Here is a 21,881-nt window from a genome sequence, read left to right as displayed (position 1 = left end):
TTCTACACTATAAGTGGTATAACCGTTTATATGTACCCTTTCTACAGCCCAGGTCTCTTGAAAGGCACAGATATAATTTTTCCTCTATAGGAGAACCGATCTGGATCTTTGAGTTTAGAGTGGATACTCACCAGGTTCCACGATATTATTGTTAGACTGTTATTTACCTCTTTTATGATTGTGGGTGCACACCAATAGATATATATATGAAAAGCAACAGCTCATGGGTTGCTTTTCAAAAGTTAGGATTACAATAGAATTGCATGAAAGCTCTTGTTACAATGTGTTATTTAGGGACAAAGGCACCTAGTGGTCAAACCTCAATGTCTCCAATCTAGAATTCTGATTGGTGACACTATGCATTTTTTAAGTATTTAATTACATGTATTTATACATGATATGCTTATTTATGTATAGAACTGGGTATTAGATTCTAACCTGTTGATGTGAAATGAGCCAATAATTCATTTTTATCATTATATTGAATTTTATCATCACTATATTGATTTTAATGACTTATTCTCCCGTTCCAATTTATTAACGCTTTTTAACACAAATTATTTATGTATTAACATGATTATTGTGTTTAAATTATTTGATGGTGCAAAGGACAATATTGTCAAATTATTGTAATCATAAAATGAACTTTCAAAAATGGAGAATGAGAAGACAGACTACAAAAGTATTAGTAGGTTTGCCAGGTCGCCTAGAAACCCTGTCATGTGATTTGCACTAGCACTTTAAGTTGGTGAGAGCACTCCCATAGCATGTCATGTGGTCAAGGCTTCTGGAAGGCTGAAACGCATAACGGGGGAAGTGCAGGGCATTCCTCAATAAAGAATATATCGCACTAATTCCTGGGTCTACATTAGTCTATCAAAGATTGCGAAAGGTGGCGGAGCAAGGAGACTCATTGATATCTATACAATTAGGGAAACCGTTAACACCGGTTGGGTCAATCGGTCAAGATCTTAAATGGTTTTGCGAAGGGGGCATAATCTTAGCTGTATTATAAGTGTTATTGATTAACACACCGATATTTGTAGTCGAGTGTTGATTATTGGTAACTGGTTCAGCAATGTGGCTTGGTTCATTATCAATATTCAGGTGGTCTATGGTAGATGCTTTGTAATCGGTGCTAGTATTATTCCTTTGCCCCGTGTAAAGGCTGCCAATGGTACATTTTTCAGGGATTTCCTTTGCAATTATCATATGGGAGGGTATGGGATCACGGGTCACCTGGACTTCCAGGCAATCCTTCAATATTATTACTGCCATGTTATCCCCTTATGGTAATTATATCCATAGCTAATCCTCCATCCAATGAGGATAGTCAATCATTATCATCAATGGGGTTGAAAACTTCAAAGTGATTATTCATAGGGATGGCATATCTATGCTGTCTCCGCCTGAATAAAGCACCAAATGTTGGGACAGTCGACGTTCAACAAAAAAAATAATTAAAAAAAGAGGAAGAAATACTAGTATAATGGAGAATTCAGGACTACTACTCCAGGTAAGAAACCATTTCGTTATCCCTCTGTAGTTTGCACACTTAGGCATCCTACTTTTGGATCTTGAGCAGATATCCCTCCTTCCAGTCTGATGGCACTTTTTCCTCTTCCCAGATCTTTCCAAACAATGGGATAGAGCATGTCTACAGACGTTTCAATGTCTACTTTCAATGCTTCTGTCAGAATGTTGTCAGATCCTGCTGCCTTCCCATTTCTCAGATGTTTGATGGCTTAACGTATTTCTTCCTTGGTTGGTCTTCTGCCGTCTATTGGCAAGTCCTTGTCAGCTGGTTATATGTCGGGTGGATATTGCGGCGCGGTCTGGCTCAGCAGTTCTTCATAGTGCTTTACCCATCTTCTTGTTGGCCTTCGTTACCCCGATTGTGTTCCAAACTTTGTCTCAAACAGGTATTTCTAGCTTGCTAAATCTGCCTGAGCATTTCCTTGTTATGTTGTAGAGTTCTTTCAACGTTCAATGGCTAGCTGCTTTCAGGGTTTCTGCGGCAAGCAAGACCATCAACAAATCTTTGCTTGTCCTCTCCTATGCTTCTCTTTGCTTATTTGTTAGTTTTGGTGTATTCAACTTGAGCTTTTGCTTTTTCTTCTCTTGTTCGGCTGGTGTTGACTGCAGCTTTTTTTTCCTTTCTCGCTTGGATTTTACAGAGTCTCGTGGAAATCCATTCTTTATGCTAGTGTTTCTTGGGACCAAGTACCTCATGGCAGGTTGATGTCACTTTCTTTGATCTTCTCTCACTGGCTTTTTGCTGCATCTGTCGTCCTCTAGTTCTTGCAGGGCTCAGCTTGTTTCGGAGGGTGGCTGAGTATTCATTCTGTTTCTTTGCGTTTTTGAGGAGGGTGGTGTTATATTGCTAGCGTTGGTTTATCGGTTCTATCCAAGCTTTTTTCTGCTTTAGCCTGGCCATGACAAGGAGTTGGGCCAACGTCACGTCCGCTTCTCTCATCACTCTCGCATCTTGCAGGGAACTCCGGAACTTCTTGGCAATGTAGACATTGTTGATCCGATACTCTGTTGAATGTTGTGGTGACACCCACGTTGCCTTGTGTACTCTTTTTTGTGTGAATACACTACCACCTATCACCAGACTGTTCAGAGCACAGATCTGCGAGCCTTTTACCATTCTCATTTGTTGCCAACGCCATTGTTGCCAATGATGACTTTGTCCCATGTTGTCACTTCTACTCTCGACATGGAGTATGGGGATTTCCCTCAAGAAATTTCTCCAGGATAGACTGGAGTCTGTGGTAAAACTGTTCTTTTTCCTCTGTCATTTCCAGATGCACTGCACTGGATAACGTTCATGTTGATCCTCTTTCTTTGTGCAGAAGGTTGCTGTGATGATGCTGGGACCGTTATGCAGTATGTAAGGGACCCCCTCTAAAAGAACATAACAGGTCAGGGAGAAGAGGGGAGTTAAGCACACAATAATCGAAGAATCTCCCCCTCGACCTGTATTCCTTTTTCACTTAATTTAATACAAATACATAGTGTGAGCTCAAATGAATTCCTTCACAAACAATTAACAAAAATATAATTTTTATTTAATCTTTTATCAAAAATGTTTTTATCATAGTACCATATTTATATATTTTTTAACTATATGTACACACAGTTCAATACAAGATCTTTCAAAGAATCCTATAATCATATCTCAATGTACAATACAAAAAGCAATATATAAGAAATAACCCCAGGTAAGGAGACCCAAACCAAACTCACACACCACCATTCATGCCAAATTCATACATACCCAAAACAACCTTCACACTCATTACAGGTAACTGTAACTACGGAGTAACTTTGTAGAATAGATGACCAAAATGCAACAACTGCATATAGCAGGGTCTAACAGGGCAGTGATCGACGCGTTTCGGTGGCTGCAGAGCGATGAAATGCCACCTTCTTCAGGAACTGCCAGATATAAAGCTTTTTATAAAAAAGACACTCAACCCGGGGAAGAGAAACACAACCTAAAAAGATATAGAAAGAATAAGAAAACCTGCCCCACATATCAAGATATCAGACAATTAATTAAAGTATGGATTGGACCATATTATTCAACAACCACAAAAAATACCACAAGAATTACTCATAATTACCATTGCTTTGACGTTCAGGTATTAATTTTTATCAATTATACTGAAGTGATACTCATAAAGAAACCACATATAAATAACTCATTAAACCCCTACCTACTCAGGGCTATTAATGAGTTATACATGCACACCCAAAAAATACTTGCACCACCACCAAAATGTTGTGAGTAAACAGACAAAAATACAAGGAGCATTGTACAATTTTTGACCAATAAACCAAAGAGACCAAAAATCGAGAGTCCCATGCACACCAGACCAATTCCATTCTCAATACTTACTAGTAGTGTGCTTCCACTTTCATCTACTGTAGTAAACTTATTTGTTTCATATATCCTGCAACTATTGAGGTTAGATCTGCCACTTCTCATGAAGATTGCCACAGAACACAGCTCTACTATCCTGTAAGGACAGAATAAACAGAGCAGACAAATCCTCATAATCACACCCATCACCACTTCAAATTAGAACAAGCCACAACAATGTTGTAACTGTATGAGTTGAAATTAACTACAGGCTCATGTCCAAAAAAGTCTAAAATAACCCCAAGGTCAGAAGATATCGCCTATCATTGAAGTTGCCATTCTATAGGGCCCCCTATGTCCAAATCCGGGTGCCTACCACATTCACATGGTGTCTTACCTGAAAAACGACTGAAGATAGTACAATGCCACTTCTCATGGAAGTTACCCCCAAGGAACACGTTCTACTTTCCTGTAAGGGCAGAGTACAAAAAAAGGGAATTCTCATACATAGGCCCCTCAATATCTCTATGAAACAAACCACATACTCTAGTAGCTGTGTAGTAAGAAATAAACACAGCAGTGATACCTTTCTGAGGGCGAAAAAGGCGTTGGCAGTTCCATCTCAAATTCGTGTATGTAGGGCACCAAAGTTCTTACGTGCTCGAAATACGGCGTCACTAAAGAAGAAAGTTTGAGACATGTACCGTCAATATATATAATCAACTATTCCCTCGTCTATTAGGTTGTGCTACAGCAGGAAAAACGAAAGAAAAGGCTCAAATACCTTGTGCGACGCTGAGTAGTTGTTGAAAGCATCTTCGAAATTTCCATGTGTATACAGTATCTTTTGACAATAAATATCCGCTTTAGCTGCAAACGAAATCCAACAATCCATCACTATACATGCAACCTAATGCATTGTTTTTTTCTCAAATAAATAGTGGGCGGTATTTACCTCTTAAGCTACCTGTATGTTTCACACCGTCCACGCTAAGTCCTGCTCCCAAAACTCTGGACAGTAAGCTTCATCCTATATTGATCTTAAGAATATCAACAATGCCACGTATAAGTGTTAAAAAAGAGAATCTTCAAATTGCACAATGTCCCAATTGATTGCAGATAACTCAACAACTACATATATACAAGCCTTTCCAGGTAACATTCTTAAAGGCAAGCTCTTTGTCACCCTAAGCCAGTGGGGAAATCAATATAACAAAAAAGAGTACCCCCCCACATGTCTTAACTAAGCTCCCCGGTGTACCAACATTCATGAAAGGACCCGCTACAGTTAAAGTATAGTCTCTCCTCACCTCTTAAGTGGATCGTCGCCCGCATATAGGTAGTCTGCACGTCCTCAAATCGCCCCGGTCGTCAGAGCACTGAGCGCCGGTCGATTTTAAATACTCCAGTCAACCCGCTGAAATTGCGCGCTTCCAAATGACCAACACCTGAGTGGATCCATGGATATGAAGGGAGGACAATACCCTCCGAATTACGCCGCCATATTAAATGGGGAACGCGTACCGTAGTGTATATGAAGTTACACCTACCCAATAGATTAAAGGTGGAGACACTACCTTGGACATAAAGGGAGGACAATACCCTCCGAGTTACGCCGCCATAATAAATGGGGAGCGCAAACGCGTACCGTAGTCTACATGAACTAATACCTACCCAATCAATGAAAGGCAGAGACACTACAAATGCGCACTTCAAAAAAACCTTCGACTATATTTCACTGCCATGTTGGGCAAGTACGCGGATCGCGTACTGAAGCCTGCTTAAAAATCACACCTCCCGAATAGATAAAAGTTGATGACACTGCACATACGCGCTTCGCAATATCCTATATATGAGGGTCCATATACATGGAAAGTGAACCATAATATTGACGCCATATTTGATAAATATCGGGGTCGCATATCTCCTCCCTGGTGGTATAAAGGAGCAAGCATTTACAATGCAACGGTCTCGCCTTTGCAAAAGTTAGAGTTATTGGCATTGTAAATGACAACATTTTTATTTATGTGTTGGTCTTGAAAACAGATAAATAAATGGCATTGTCAGTTACAATGCCAATAGCTTAATCTCTCGCAAATGCCACACACAAACACACAGACCCACACAGAGCCCCACACACACACACCTACAGAGCCACACACAGAGACACACAGAGCCACACACACATAGAGCCCAGGGCCGGACTGGGAACCGAAACCGGTCCTGGCAAAGTGCTCGGCCGGCCCCCCCTCTCCCCAGGGGGTTGGGGGTGCGACCGCGCTCTTTGCCAGGGCCGGTTTTTATGCTGCAAAAAACGGCGCTGTAACAAAAACGGCCCCCTGGGGCCCAAAACCGGCCCCCACCCATGCGGCCGATCGGGGGATTGCCCGGTGCCTGCAACGGCCAGTCCGGGCCTGACAGAGCCACACACACAGAGCCACACACACACACAGCCACACACACACACACAGCCACACACACACACAGAGCCACACACACACACACAGAGCCACACACACACACACACCCGCACAGAGCCACACAGAAAACAGAGTCATACACACACGCCAACCACACACACACACACACAGAGCCACACACACACACACACACGCACAGAGCCACACACACAGAGCCACACACACACACACACACACACACACACACAGAGCCACACACACACACACACACGCACAGAGCCACACACACACACACACACACACACACACACACACACACGCACAGAGCCACACAGAAACAGATGCGGAATCCTGTGAGTAGCCTACGCTAGCCGAGACCTAAAAACGAATGGGAGGACTGGAAGGGGTCTTGAGAGGCATTAGCTGAACGGTCACATGTGTATTTTCCTCGTAAAGCTCTTCGTCAGTATAATGTTTTAGGCATTTATACCCCCACATTTTTTAGCTTCTTAGGTAACCAAGCGTCATAGTGAGCAAACGATGCATGGTATGTAAATCCACAAAATGAAGGGGTTTTGATAGCATCCGACATCCTGGCCCCGGGGACACCAGAGCAGGGGAGCCTCTTTTCTGGATGGATCAGGGAAAGGGGGCAAATATGGGGAGGGGGGGGGGATATTCCGGGCAGCTGAATGGACGGCTTTATGAAGCTCCGACCATATAAACGAAACTGGCAGCTAGCTCTCACCAGAGGAGGTGCATTCCCTCTTTGATGGTAAAGGTCACTTGCAGCCTCTTCCCTTTACTGGGGTGAGAGGCAGGGAGAGCCTGTCTCTCCCGGAAAGTTGGGGCAGGTAGAAGCGTATCACCCCTGGGGGACTGGGGCAATTAGAACAGTTTTTCACCTCTACGTGTTGCACACACAGGTGAGGGGATTGGACCTGCTTCTTTTTTTGAGCGGGCTGGACAGACCAGAGCGCCCCCTGCCCAATAGCCCCTCCACGCGTCAACAGCTAATAAAACCCATTTGTTTACTAATTTGGAAAATGAAAAGCTGCTCTGAGCAGGTTAAAATGGGTGCATCGAGTCAAAGTAAACAGGAGAACTGATTAAACCATCTTGTAATCACTGGCTGGGAAAGGGAAACACTTGAAAAAGATGAGTAAAGGATCGGTCTGCGTTGCACAATGTCTCAGCAAGGGGGGCATTTTCAGTACACGAACCCAGTCTGCTGGCGGCAGCAAGAGACCTGCCCAACTCCCTCACACAGAACTCTGGCGGCGGCGCACCACGCACGTCCACTGCACGGGGCAACTGCAACACAGGGAGGGCACGACCCAAGATATAAACCCACAATCCACCTAGCATTCAGTGATCAACCCTCCAAGGAATGTGAACACAAACAAACACTACATAATGGCACACAGCACGTGGAAAGTGCACAATCGACTACACGAGATAAACTCAGAAACATAAAGTAATTGAAGCAAACACACACAGTAGCTATACATAAGCAGCACAGACATACAGAACGCGAAGAAAAAAAAACACACTGGGCAATCACACCACACGTCAAGGATGCACAATTAAAAATGAAATAATTACACGATCCTAATGCAGAAACATTACGCAACGCCAGCGAACACGATAGATCGCAAGTCACCAATCCGTAGTCACCCACAGCCCATGACACAAATGCACAATCGCATACAGAAAGAGAATGACATTCAGTGAGAAGTAGCAGGGGCACCGATGCACAATCACATGCAGCGCGACACATGCGCAGGGCATAAAACAAACGGAGTGACACGCGGCGCGAATTTGCAGTGACACAGGAGATTAAAGAAACACACAACCACACACACACAGCAGGCGGAGTGCATTTTCCGTTCCACCAGTGGGTGCATGGCTCCGCAGAAAGGGCAGCACGCACCTTTCATAACACACATGCATCATTTTGTTCCTCGCTGTGAGCAGCATGTCTTCAGACAGACCGTGAGTCTAGCGGACAGGATGGAGGGCTTGGTATCCCTGCCCTCATCTCCCCTCTGCCCCCACCAGCCAGAGCAGGCCTCGAAGACGATGGGGTGTACTCTCCCACCACGCCTCGTTTAAACCCCTCCACCCCCGTAATGAGGCCGAGCGAGGCTGCCCACGCCCGTGCTTACGCAGAGACACGCAGCCCAGGCGCACAGCACATTTATTTGGGAAATGGGGATTTTTCCAAGAGACAATTGCAGGAAAGTTCATAATTTTATTAACGACAGGGGTGTCTGGGTTAGTTGCCCGTCATATTGTAAGTCTCTGCAGAGTGCTGGGAAACACATGGCGTTTACCGGCAACAAAAGAGATAAACCTGAGACGGCACTTACCGAGATATGAGCCTCCATGTGTGGTGCTTCAACCCGCTGGGATACCAGCAGCATCTTGGACCGGGGATCAACCAGCTTTTACATCCACATTGGCGTCGTCGCAAAACCCATAAAAACAATAAACAAAGCGCATGGAGGTGTGTATGCTTTTCTTTTCCTCTGCTTTTCAGGTACTAGACAAGTTCATCCTGGCCTCGCGGTTCGCTAATGATTCACTGTCGGTCTCAATCTGCTCGCTACATTTCCATCAGCCCTCTGCTTCCTCGGCTGGAAGGTGGAGCCTCTCTGCTTTAATTTAGTGATAGGACATTTACAGCCTCCTTGTCACCCGGAGAGGAGGGACAGTCTGGAGCTAATCCGACCTTAAAGGGGAAACCCGCTTCTGGTTACAAGAAAATTACACTGAGCTGGTTCGAGGAATTACTGTCTGACGTGAATGTGTATTCAGACCAAGTTCTAGTGTAGAAGCTGGGAGGCTTCGCAGGAAGCCCAAAAGATGCCAGTCGTGCGCAGATCCAGAAAGAACAACTTGTAACCTCTCAGTTAACCAAAAAGTAAGCGCTCGCCATTTGTCTCTAAGCCCCGTCCTTTTCAGACTGCGGGGCGTGTTTTTGACTGTTGTTTACAGCCTAGAAAGAGTGTCAAAAATACGCCCCCCAATCCGAAAAGGACGGGGCTTAGATCGAAAGAATGTCGTCACTGGGACCTCTTCTACAATGGCTGGCTGCCGTTTAGGAGGCCAGCCAATGGTAAGAGGGGCGGGGCTTAACCTCGCTACTCAGTCATTAAATCTCGCCAGCGAGACTGCGCAGCCTACGCTAGCCGAGACCTTAAAAAAACATGCACACAACTAATCAATATCAAGAAAGAACAATATAGAAAATGCTGCGAAGATATGGGGAATAGGATGTCTCTTTAGACTAAGAGCAATTGAATAGATCGACTCACATATGATCAAACAGGGTATACGAAAGAAAGCAAACATTGCTGACATAAAAAAATGAAAAGATGCTGCCAACATCAAAGATCAATACATTCGTTGCCAGCCAAGATCAAACTGAAAGCTGAACTACCAGATTACCAATTACTAGAATCAGAATGACACATACCGTCCAAAATGGCACAGATAGGCCAAATTGCCGGTCATAGCAGTAGACTGTGGCCCTAGTCCAACGAAAGTAAAACACCCTTACCCAATTGCTGCTATGGTGATATGAGTGTCACTAGGCTAATTACCAAGATTGAATGACATACCATTGGATGTCTTCATTAAGCCCCTGTTTAACACTGTCCATAGAAAAAATCCAAAAGGTTTCCCTCTTTTTACGGATGACATCAATGGGAAAACCAGCCTTATTTTTTTTTTTTTCTCCAAGATACACCATCTGATGTCCCTCTGAGTGATTTTTATCCAGACAGTGTTGGACTAGAGGGGCTACAATCTTCCTAGTGCGTATAGCTGATTTATGCTTTCTAAAGTGTACACGAAATTCTTGTGCAGTCTCACCGATGTAAACGAGTCCACAGGGACACATGAGCAAATACACTGTTATGGCTTCTGCAATTGGTGAGATCCCGCAGAGTAATCTTGCGACCATGATAGCATAATAATTCAGTGACAATCGCAGTGACACAGGCGTGGCAAGAACCACACTTGTGGTTGCCTGATATAAGTGGCAATCCTGTAATCGTAGTCTGACGCAAAGTGTTCACCACTGGTCTAGTATGGACCAGTAGATCCCGCAGGTTCCGATTTCTACGATAAGCTACTAAGGGCTGTTCCAATTGTCTTATTCTCTTCACTATTAAGAATTCTCCAGTTCTTTTGGATGATATTTTTGATTTTGAAATTCAATGCAGAATGATTGACAACACATACAACACACTCTTGGGGCATACTGCGTGTTCCCTCTAGTAAGGCCTCTTGGTTGTAATATTTAGCCCTTTTGTACGCATGTCGTACCAATCTTCGGGGATACCCTCTAGCTAACAAGTGTGTTCTCAATGCGTCACAGGGTTTATGGAACTCCGCCATGTTTGTACAGTTCTGTCGAACTCTCAAAAATTCTTCAGAAGGAATGGAGTTTTTGTAACCGGTCGGATGGAAACTATGGTACTGCAAAATAGTATTTTTTGCAGTTGGTTTCCTGAACAGGCTCACCTTTAGCGAGCCATTGACACCTGATATTAAAATGTCCAAAAATTCCACACTGATAGAGCTGCTGTTCGCAGTGAACTTCAAGTTGACATCGCTCGCATTGAGCCACAGTATGTACTCCTGTAAAGAATCACTATCTCCCCTCTGGACAAAAAAAATGTCGTCAATGAAGCGTCTCCATAGACTGACCTGGTAGAAAAATGGAGCCGCCTCATTGAACACATCCTTAATCTCCCACTCGCCCATGTAATTATTTGCTACGCTGGGATCACAAGCTGCTCCCATGCTGGTCCCCTTCAGCTGTTGGTTAATGGTGCCATTAAAATCAAAGTAGTTGTTTTTAAGCACTATCTCTAAGCATTCGAGGATAAAACCATCAGGTCTATCCCCGGCCGACCCCTGTAACAGGGAGGCGACCGCTTGTAACGCTTGATATTAAGGAATATTAGTATATAAAGCCTCAATGTCAAGGATCTGTGTGCTGGTTGTAAGGCGTACCCTCAATCTTGCTTATGATGTCACCCGTATCATTGATGTATGAAGCATAGTTCTGCGTCAGAGGGCACAAGTAAGAGTCCACAAACTTGGACAATGGTTCAGTGCTAGAGCCGATGATTGAGATAATGGGACGCATTGGGGCATCTTCAGTATCCTTGTGGGTTTTTGGTAGCCATACAGGGCTGGAGTTTTCAGACATGTTTTGTTGAGGAAATTAAATTCCTCTTGGCAAATATATCCCAGATCTAATGCTCTTCCAGTCATTTCCTCGATGGTAGTTCTTAGCTTAGTTAGTTCTCTAGGGTGTGATATTTTATAATGTTCAGGGATAGCCAGCATTTTCAGCATTTTGTCATTGTAATCTGATTGTTTCATTGAGACTATCCCCCACCCTTATCACAAGGTTTAACAATCAGATCCTTGTTCTGTTGGATGTTTTTTAATGCCTGATTCTCAACCTGTGACAAATTACCACGAGCATTCTGCGGAGGTTTAAAGATACGAGCAATCTCTCTGATGACATTCTACTCAAATATCTTGACCTCGGGTCCCACCATATCCAAAGTTGGTGTAAATTGAGACGGAGGTTTACAACGAGAGCGATTTTCCACAGTTTGATCAGTACGACAATCACAAAAGAATTATTTTTATCTCACTTTTCGAAAAAAGGAGAAAAGATCTTCATGTAATTTGAAAACATTTGGACAGGTGTACGTGACAAATGAAAGGCCCCGACAAAGAACAGAGCGTTCATCTGAGCTCAAGTTTATAGAGGAGAGATTAAAAATGGGTAATGCATCTCTATTGAAAACCTCGACCTCAGACGCGGACTCCCCTACCACCAATCCTGTTGTTCCGGGTTTTCAAATAGGGCTGCTGATGCGGTAGGGCCATCTGTTGAGAGTCGTGTCCCCCCCCCCCCCCCCCTGTTTGGTACCCATCTCCTGGTCTTTAGTTTGGGATTTCTGTGTATAGTCATAATCTACTGAATAGTCCCGCCCATGTGCGTGGACCCCAGAGCAATCAAAAATAATCTCTTATGCGGTCTTCTTCGCAGTCCTGCATAGACATTTAAGAGAAAATCAAGACAAATAATGCAGCCTAACACTTCCAAGGCCTACAAAGGCCACCACTTCATCTAAACAGTGAACAGGATAGCCAACAATGTCAGATTTTACACATTTTACCAAGTTTCCCTCATAGAGAAAACTCCCCTTTACCAAAATCCTTGAAATGATAGAGAGGAAGGGTTGGACAGACAAGCCCCCATAGGCTGCCATTATGTGTCTGGAAAAGGGATACCGGGCCTTTAAGGAACTCTCCAGAGACCCTCGGTATCCCAGGATGCACAGCCAAAGTCCTTTTACTTTCAATTCTTTTTTCCGGCTCCTGCAAGCAGGACCCTGGAGCATTGAGCTCTCCCTTTTTGGGTTTTTCTTCAATTTTCGCCACTTTTCAAGTGTTCTGAGTGTTTCACTCAACGTCTGGAGTCTTCCTCTTCCTTTTGCTGTGTTTTTTAGCCAGTTTTGCCCACTCTTTCTGTCGAATATGCCAGCTTTATTCGACAAGTGCCCTGAGTGTGCCAAGAAGAAGGCTAGATCTGATCCCCACAGAGTATGCATACTATGTCTCCCTTCCTCCCATGTCCCTGAAGCCTGTGAGATTTGTCAAACTTTCTCAAGGAGGACCCTGCGTGACCGGGAGAAGATTCGTCTCCAAGGCCTGGAGCAGAGTAGACATCAGGAACCAGGTGGGTCTGGGCATGGAGGGACTCAGTCATCATCCTCTGCCCGTGCTTCGGCCTCTGGGGGGCTCCCCAGTCAAGAAAAGGCCCAGAAAAGGTCCCGGTCGACGTCGATGGCTTCGACATTGGCGTCGAGATGCATGACCACTATCTGTTCCCTGCCGACCCAGGGCTCTGGGTCGAAGCGTCGTCGACGTTCGATGTCGAGGTGAAGGACGTCGAGACCTCGGACAAGGTCGACGTCGAGGACTTTACCGGCGTCGACACATCATCGACGTCAAGATGAGTCCAGGAGGCACCGGCGCTCGCGGTCGAGGCGACACCGCCGTTTGCCCTCGACGTCAAGGAAAGACAAGTCGACGTCGAAGAGAAGAGTCGACGTCGAGGAGTTCATCAATGTCTAGACGATCATAGACGTCTAGACGATCGACGTCGAGAAGCAGAAAGGCGAAGAGGTCGACGTCGAGGAAGGAAAATTCGACGTCGAGGAGGCGTTCAAGGGCCAGGACGGTGTCCTCTGCCTCAGTAGTCAGCCTATCATCTGCATCTACGAGCCCACGGTCGCGGCGGCGCCGACGCTCGGCTGAAAAGAGGTCTGCCTCCAGAGCATCCTCGTCAAGACCTGTGCAGAAGAAGAGGAGAGTGGCTAGGTCTTCGGAATCCGAATATTCTAGGACCTATTCGCTTTCTTGGCCCAGGACGCCTACGCCTCCACCATTGCCTCAAACATTGCCTCAGAGGAAGCCTCCTCCGCTACCTCCCTTTCCTCCTCCTCCAACTTTTCCGCCTCCTCCTCCTCCTCCACAGCTGTCTCCTCCATCTCTGCCGCACCTTCCGTCACAGCCTACGATGCCTCCACAGCCTAGGACTCCGGTTCTGCCTCCGCAGCTCCCACCTCCTGTGAGGCTCAGTGGATCGCCTGAGGCCTAGGAGGTTTAGATCACGGTCCAGAGGGAGACATAGATCACGGAGTGACCGTCGGTCTTAGACACGGTCCCGTCATCGTCACCGGAGGGATAGGTCACTGTCCCGTCATACGGACTCTTCAGGTGGCCGGAGATATTTTCCCACCTTGTCAGATTCCCCCCATACGAGGGTGTCACCGGTGGATGACATTGTAACATTTCAGGAGGTGCTATTGAGAGGGGCAGCGAAGTTGGGGATAACTTTGAGGGTACCCACACCTTCCACATCGGTGATATTTGAAACCTTGCACAAGCGGCATTTGTCTCGCCCATTGTTGCCCTTGGTGCCAGGACTGGAGGAACCGGCTATGGAGCTTTTTCTGGCTCCGGCCTCAGTGAAATCAACTCCGTCCCGGCTGCAGAAAAAGTACAGGCCCCTGGATTCCGATCCGGCGTACTTGAGATCTGATCCGGTACCGAATTCTGTTATTGTAACTGCAGCCAGGAAGCAGCATGCTTACTGCCCCGTCTTCTACGGTGCCTCCGGATAAGGAAAGCCGTCAGATGGACTCAGCTGGACGGAAAGTCTGCGGGATGGCGGCCACCTCCATGAAAGTGGCGAGTGCCTCGGCTCTCTTGGGTCGCTACGACCGCTCCTTGTGGGAGTCCCTGCAGCAATTCCTGGAGCTACTCCCGAGGAATAGGAGAGAAGACTTCCAGGAGATTTTGAATGAGGGTATGATGGTCTCCAATTAGATCATCAGTTCTGCGGCGGGCGCTTCTCTCCTGGCGGCTCATGGTTACTGCCATGGCATCAATTTACGACGACATTCCTGGTTGTGCCTTACATCTCTCAAACCGGAGGCGCAACAGAGAGTCGCTAATTTACCATTCTCTGGCTCGACTGTCTTTGGGTCACATGCGGACGAGGAGATGGCCCGCAAGAAGGCAGAGGTAGAGACACTTAAAGCCGTTGGTTTGGAGAAACCAAAAGAGCAGAAGAAGTCCTTCCGTCCGTTCCAGAGGCGGTATGGTTCTCAAAGACGAGGGCAGGGTTGTCAAGCTGGTCAACAGCAACAACCGCTGCAGTACCAGCGGCAGCCATTCCAGAAGCGCCAGAGGGGCAGATGTGGTCAGCAGTCCTCCTTGGGGAACAGGGGCCCGGCCGGTTCTAAGCCCTGAGGTGTTACTTCCCCCTCTTCCTTTACCGCTCCGGTAGGGGGAAGCATACAGAATTACTTGGCAGAGTGGAGAAAAATTACTCTGGACAAGTGGGTGCTGAATATTGTTTGCAATGGATACAGTCTTCGTTTAGTCAGCCCTCCTCCAGCGATTCCACCGGTTTGCTCGCAGTTCCAGCTGCGCGAGCTCCAAGCGGACACCGATACCCTGTTTAGAAAAAGGGCGATAGAAGACGTCCCTTTGTCTCAAAGGGGAAAGGGTCTTTACTCTTGGTTCTTCCTGGTGCGCAAGAAGGACAAGAACGAGTTCAGACCCATTCTGGATTTGCGACAAGCAAACAAATGGATTCGCAGGGAGAAGTTTCGCATGCTGTCTCTGCACCAGATTTATCCTCAGCTGCAAAGAGGAAACTGGCTTTGCGCAATAGATCTGCAAGATGCATACTTCCATGTGCCCATTGCACGGAAACATCGGAAGTTCCTGCGATTTCTGGAAGGCACAAATCACTACCAGTACACCGTACTACCGTTTGGACTGAAGTCTGCGCCCAGGACCTTTTCAAAGTGCATGGCAGTGATGGCGGCTCACCTGAGAAAGAACAAGGTGTTTGTCTACCCGTACCTGGACGACTGGTTGATCAAAGCTTCCACCTTCCAGGAAGCGCAATTGCACTTCAACAGGACGGCCGTTCTGTTGAACCAGCTAGGGTTGCTCATAAACATGTCCAAGTCTGTTCCGACTCCTGTCCAGTGCCTACAGTACTTGGGAGCCTCCATCGATACTCTTTCAGCAAGCGTGTCTCCTTCGGAGGAGCGACGCTTATCGATCCTTCGGAAGGCTCAGGCTCTCATAGCTGTTCCATCTACGACAATGAGGACGGTATCTTCTCTACTGGGGTCGATGGCCTCTTGCATTTTCCTCACGCCACACGCACGCCTCCACATGAGGCCGCTGCAGGAATGTCTGGAGGATCAGTGGGACCAGAAGCGGGGGAGCTGGGACGACAGGATCCGGCTGTCCCTTCACGCTCAACAGTCCCTGAGATGGTGGTGCTCAGCAGAGAACCTCCTCAAAGGGGTTCCATTCCACAAGGAGATTCCCATTCAGACTATCGTCACAGATGCTTCTCTCCCCGGCTGGGGAGCGCATTCAGGCCATCTACAGATCCAGGGAACGTGGTCCCCGGTGGAATCCACGTATCGCATCAATTTCCTGGAACTCAGAGTTGTTCACTTGGCACTGAATGCCTTTCATCCATCCTTCCAGACCAACTCCTTGGTTGTACAGACGGACAATACGACCACAATGTATTACCTCAACAAGCAGGGGGGCTCGAGATCGCGCACACTGTCACAAGAAGCGCAGGTGATCTGGCACTCGCTGCTAGCCAGAGGACTGATGATAACGGCTACCCATCTGCCAAGTGTGCAGAATGCTCAGGCGGATGCACTCAGCAGGCTGTTGCAAGAAAACCACGAGTGGGTTCTAAACGACGAAATGCTAGATAACCTCTTCGACAGGTGGGGCACTCCAGACGTAGATCTGTTCGCCACCGCCGAAAACAGAAAATGCCGAGACTTCGCCTCCAGGTATTACCAACCGGGGACTCTGGGGAACGTGCTATGGATCAGCTGGTCGAACAGCTTTCTGTACGCTTTTCCACCCATTCCCCTGATTCCGGCGGTACTCATCAAGCTGTCTCAGTCCAGAGCACGGATGATCCTCATTGATCCGGAGTGGCCGCGACAGTTGTGGTTCACGGACCTGCTTCACCGGTCTCTCCTACCCCACATGTGGCTGCCGTGTCGGACGGACCTTCTCACGATGTGCGGGGGTAGATGGTGCACCCCAACCTCTCATCGTTGAGTTTGGTGGCATGGCTCCTGAGATAGTGCAATATGGACACCTGAATCTTCCTGACGATTGCATGACTATACTTAAGGAGGCTAAGAGACCTTACACTAGGACTTACTATGCCTACAAGTGGAAGAGGTTCTGCATCTGGTGCACTTCCAAGAACTATGATCTGACAACCTGCAAGGAAGATGTCATTCTGCCATACCTTTTGCATTTGGCTCAGTCAGGCCTTAATTTTCATTCTATTAAGGTTCACCTCGCAGCGTTAACTGCGTATAGGAAATGCCCTTCACAGACCTTCTTCCAGATCCCTGTGATTAAAGATTTTTTGGAAGGATTGAAGAAAGTGTTTCCTCCTGTTCGCCGTCCTTCGCCATCATGGGAGCTGAATGTGGTGCTGTCCAGGTTGATGAAGGAGCCTTTTGAACCTATCCATAAGGCTTCTCTGCAGCACTTGTCATGGAAGGCGGCCTTCCTTGTGGCCATTACATCGGCCCGCAGGGTGAGTGAAATTCAGGCATTCTGTTGCCAAGAACCTTGTACTGTATTTCATGCTGCTAAGGTTGTGATGCGTACTCACCCTAAGTTCCTTCCAAAGGTGATTTCTGACTTCCATGTCAATCAGACTATAACTTTACCTACGTTTTTCCAAAATCCTTCCACTCCAGCGGAAAGGTCTCTTCATTCTCTGGATGGCAGAAGGGTGTTGAAATCGTACTTGGTTAAGACCAAGGACATTCGTAGGTCAGACCAATTGTTTGTCAATTATGGGTCGGTCAGGACTGTCCATTTCTAGATGGATTGTGTCTTGTATCCAGTTATGTTATCAGAAGGCTAACAAGACCTTAGGGGGTAAGCCTAAGGCTCATTCTACCAGAGGCAAAGCAGCTACAACAACTTTGCTTCGTAATGTTCCCATTGCAGAGATCTGCAGGGCTGCCACTTGGAAGTCGGTCCACACCTTTGCTAAGCATTACTGTCTGGACTCTGATGCCAGAGCAGATGCTCAGGTTGGGCAGGCTTCATTGAGAAATCTGTTTGCACAATAGAGGTGTTGTTTGTATTTTCTCCACCGCCGGGTTGGTTTGTTGGGATGCGCTTGCCATTCTATTTACTAGATTATGACTATACACAGAGATCCCCTACTACTGAAGGAGTAGTTTCTTACCTGTAACTCCAGTTCTGTAGTAGGGGTATCTCTGTTATAGTCATAAGCACCCGCCCTCCTCCCCGGTGGAGAAAATGGTACTGTAATGTATGCTACAGGCCTTGCCTTCAAAAATAACAAAGTAAAAGGACTTTGGCTGTGCATCCTGGGATACCGAGGGTCTGTGGAGAGTTCCTTAAAGGCACGGTATCCTTTTTCCAGACACATAATGGCAGCCTATGGGGGCTTGTCTGTCCAATCCTTCCTCTCTATCATTTCAAGGATTTTGGTGAAGGGGAGTTTTCTCTATGCGGGAAACTTGGTAAAATGTATAGAATCTGACATTGTTGGCTATCCTTTTCACTGTTTAGATGAAGTGGTGGCCTTTGTAGCCTTGGAAGTGTTAGGCTGCATTATTTGTCTTGATTTTTTCTTAAGTGTCTATGGAGGACTGTAAAGAAGACCGCTTAAGAGATTATTTTTGATTGCTCCGCGGTCCACGCACATGGGTGCGACTATTCACTAGATTCTGACTATAACATAGATACCCCTACTACAGAACTGGAGTTACAGGTGAGAAACTACTCCTTCCTTCCTCTGAATTGGCCCCTTGGTAAAAAGGGGACTGACCCCGGAATGATCATTGGCCGGTTTGTCTTTCCCTGTATTGCAGCGGGTCATATCAATCCCCACCCATGTCCTGGTAATTACCATTATCCGAGTCGGATGAATAGGTTTCAGAAAAATTAATAATTCTCCTCCTGTAGTTGTTTGCTTGATATCCTTGATTCTGACCAAGCCCTTGATTCCACTCTTGGTAATAAGTTGTTTGTATATATGGGTATGCCTTTTCTTGAGTATACCATCTGATGTCCCTCCTTGACTTTTATATCTTTTCGTTCATAAGGTAGGTCTCAAAATCTTGCATATCCGTATTCACATTCGCGAGTCTCGCGGTAGCTTCTTCTAAGGCAGTGGAGGATTTTAATTTATCATCCAAGGCTAAAATCTCTTGATTCATAACTGCCATAATTTCCTTTGTTGTTTCTATTATAAGAAGCATCCAGTCCCTGGAGCAGCGGTTCGCAATATGTGACCACTGCTCCAGGAACGTATAATACCCACCCGATTCTGGGACCATTGGCTTCATATCCAATCAGAGCTCTGTTGGCTGCTGGTGTTAGCATTAGTGCTACTTCCAGAGTATTTGGGGTGTTCTCTTCCTTGTGTCCAGAATACATCCGCATTCCTCCTGGAGCCAGTCTTTTCTGTCCGGACTCTATAACCTGGTATCTATGATGCCAAGCAGGGCAAGGTTGTATTTTTCATCCCCGCTGCCACGTGGGCTGTCTTACCTGTCTTAAACATGTTCCTCAGATTCCATGTCCTGATGATGATGATGTTGATGGTCCTGGTCGAAAGCAGATTGAATCTGTTTTGTGGCTTCCAAGGATCTTTGGCTTTCACCACAAGGTGTCATAGCTCTCTGTGAAGGAGATTGCTCTCCCCACAAGGCAAGGATGTATTTTGGTCTTTCGGTTGACGTTTCTGTAGCTAGGATTCTTCTTGCATGATGGGGTAGCTAGCCCCACACATAACCCTCCTTTCGCAGCTGGGCTTGGGATCAGCCATGGCAGAGTTATGAGTAAACCTACATGTGTAAATTTCTTACAAGTGTAAGTTACCTTTGTGCATTGCCACAGTTAAACTTTGCACTAATATAACGTTTACCCTAGTGAATCAAAATAGACTTTAGTTCTAAACGATTTCTATTTCGTACATGCACACATATACATATAGCTAGTCGATGCTGTATATTTTTGTAGACCCTTTACTACCTACTTTGTTTTCTAAAATGATCTAGGGATTTAGAGTAAATTGCATAGCCGTTACTTGGACGATGTCATCAATGATGCCACCTGAAATATCATGAGGGATGTATTTTTTGGTTTTATAAACGTTTGTTTTTAACCTGCTTCAACACCCAACTCTATCACTTTAACCTTTGTTTTTTTCAGTAAAAAATACGCAAGTTCTATGATGTATATTATGATGGGACATGATATTCCCCAGAGTACCAAGTCCCCATACAGTTCAAAATGAGTTCTGGCCTGTAGCACTTTTACTAGAAGAACGTGAGTTACTACCAGTGACACCAAATCAGACACTGAATGAGTTGAGGATCTTCTTTCCAACCCTGGATTGTCATACAGCTCATTTATCCCTCATTACATGTGTCAAAGTTTTCCACAACATCATAACATGTTTCAGCAGAACTGACCCTCTGTACTTCCATAGTAGCTTTGTTTACATTTGATTTGTGTTCCATTGAGAGCTTTGTCTTCTCTTTCTTTGTGGGTCATGCGTCTTCAACACTGTGGATGTAGCACATGAATAATAGGCCATCCATGAAATGGAGCACAGTCAGTTGTAACCCCACGCCCACCTGACCCTCTCCGATCGGTGTTAGACCAAATTCCAGCCACATTAATTTCTTTCTTGCACTTCCACAGATAGCATACCCACCTTTCCTGGCCTTTATGACTGATAGTCAAGGAGACTCCCTGTGACTGCTTCAAGGGACAGCCAGAAACTTAATAGGTGGCTTGTTAGTCAAAGCTGACTGCATAACATACTGAGCCGAATTGAATTCCTTTTTGCTGCTAAGTCACCATCTAAATGTCCTGTAAGATAATGAACAAGCAAACTTTGTCTGAAGTGGAGTAATTTCAGTGTTCACTGAGCTGTTGAACACCCAGTCTCCCATCCCTCTTGACACAGCAGTCTTTGCAAAAGAATGCTTTCTTGAGAACGACCTACATGTTGGAGCAGGCTCTGCAAATGTTGACAAATACAACTTCCTTGACTATCAGGAGTCTTTGTCTGAGATGCAATTGGATAGATCTAACCTCTCACTTCTTAGTTTTAGTTTATTATTAGTTAACAAAAAAACAAGCATATTTCAGACCACTATCTATCAACCTGACTAAACACACCAAAAAATCCATACTAAGGTGCATCATACAAGCATAACCAGATGCTGTGCAAAAAGATCATTGGCTGTTTAAAGTCACAAACCATCCGGTATCACTTTGCTGAGCATAGGATAGTCGTGCAAAAATGCAGTGTGCAACATCAGCAAACATACTGTTCAAAAGAGCAAGCAAAATATCATTACCCAAAGACCTGAGTATAAGTTAACTTGAAATTAGATCTCCAGTCCTCCTGGGATGACAGTCTCAAGGAGGATAAGAAAACCTTATACACTCAAAAAAGCAAAAAAAAACATTAAATAATTCTCCATAAGGCATTAGAAAGCACTCTGTAGTGCACGATTCAAACTCATCATTACTGAACTCCCAAAAATAGACTGGATAAGGGGCAAAGTACCAGTTAACTTAATTCACAATAACACGGAGTTATGGTCGATAGCTCACTTTCTTTCTTTTCTCTTTCATCCCTTAGCAGCCCATTATAAAATAGGGTCCTTCTAGACTAGAGTAACATAAGCTCATAATCCACAAAATATCTCTCTTCTTTTAGGGTACCAGTGCTCAAGAATGTAGAGTGTCTTACGGTGTTAGGATCCATTATGATGGCAATGGACTGTTCGTACAGGAGAACAATGATAGCAATCTTTTATTTAATCTTTTGGTTGTGAATGTGAATCAATCACCTGCTCATTTAAATTTATTAGATCTTACTTGGCACGGTTTATTTGGCCAAA

General features: G+C 45.6%; 1 protein-coding gene across 3 annotated transcripts in view; it reads left to right on the top strand.

The window, feature by feature from the left end:
* Positions 1–21,881, top strand: part of PTPN12 (protein tyrosine phosphatase non-receptor type 12) — a 445,738-nt gene that overhangs the window by 348,018 nt on the left and 75,839 nt on the right. The window lies entirely within an intron of this gene.

The sequence above is a fragment of the Lissotriton helveticus genome, chromosome 1_1 (assembly GCF_964261635.1).
Source record: "Lissotriton helveticus chromosome 1_1, aLisHel1.1, whole genome shotgun sequence".
In the NCBI taxonomy this organism is placed as follows: Eukaryota; Metazoa; Chordata; class Amphibia; order Caudata; family Salamandridae; genus Lissotriton; species Lissotriton helveticus.
The sequence above is the reverse complement of the archived record's forward strand: the minus strand, read 5'-3'. Positions and strand labels throughout refer to the sequence as shown.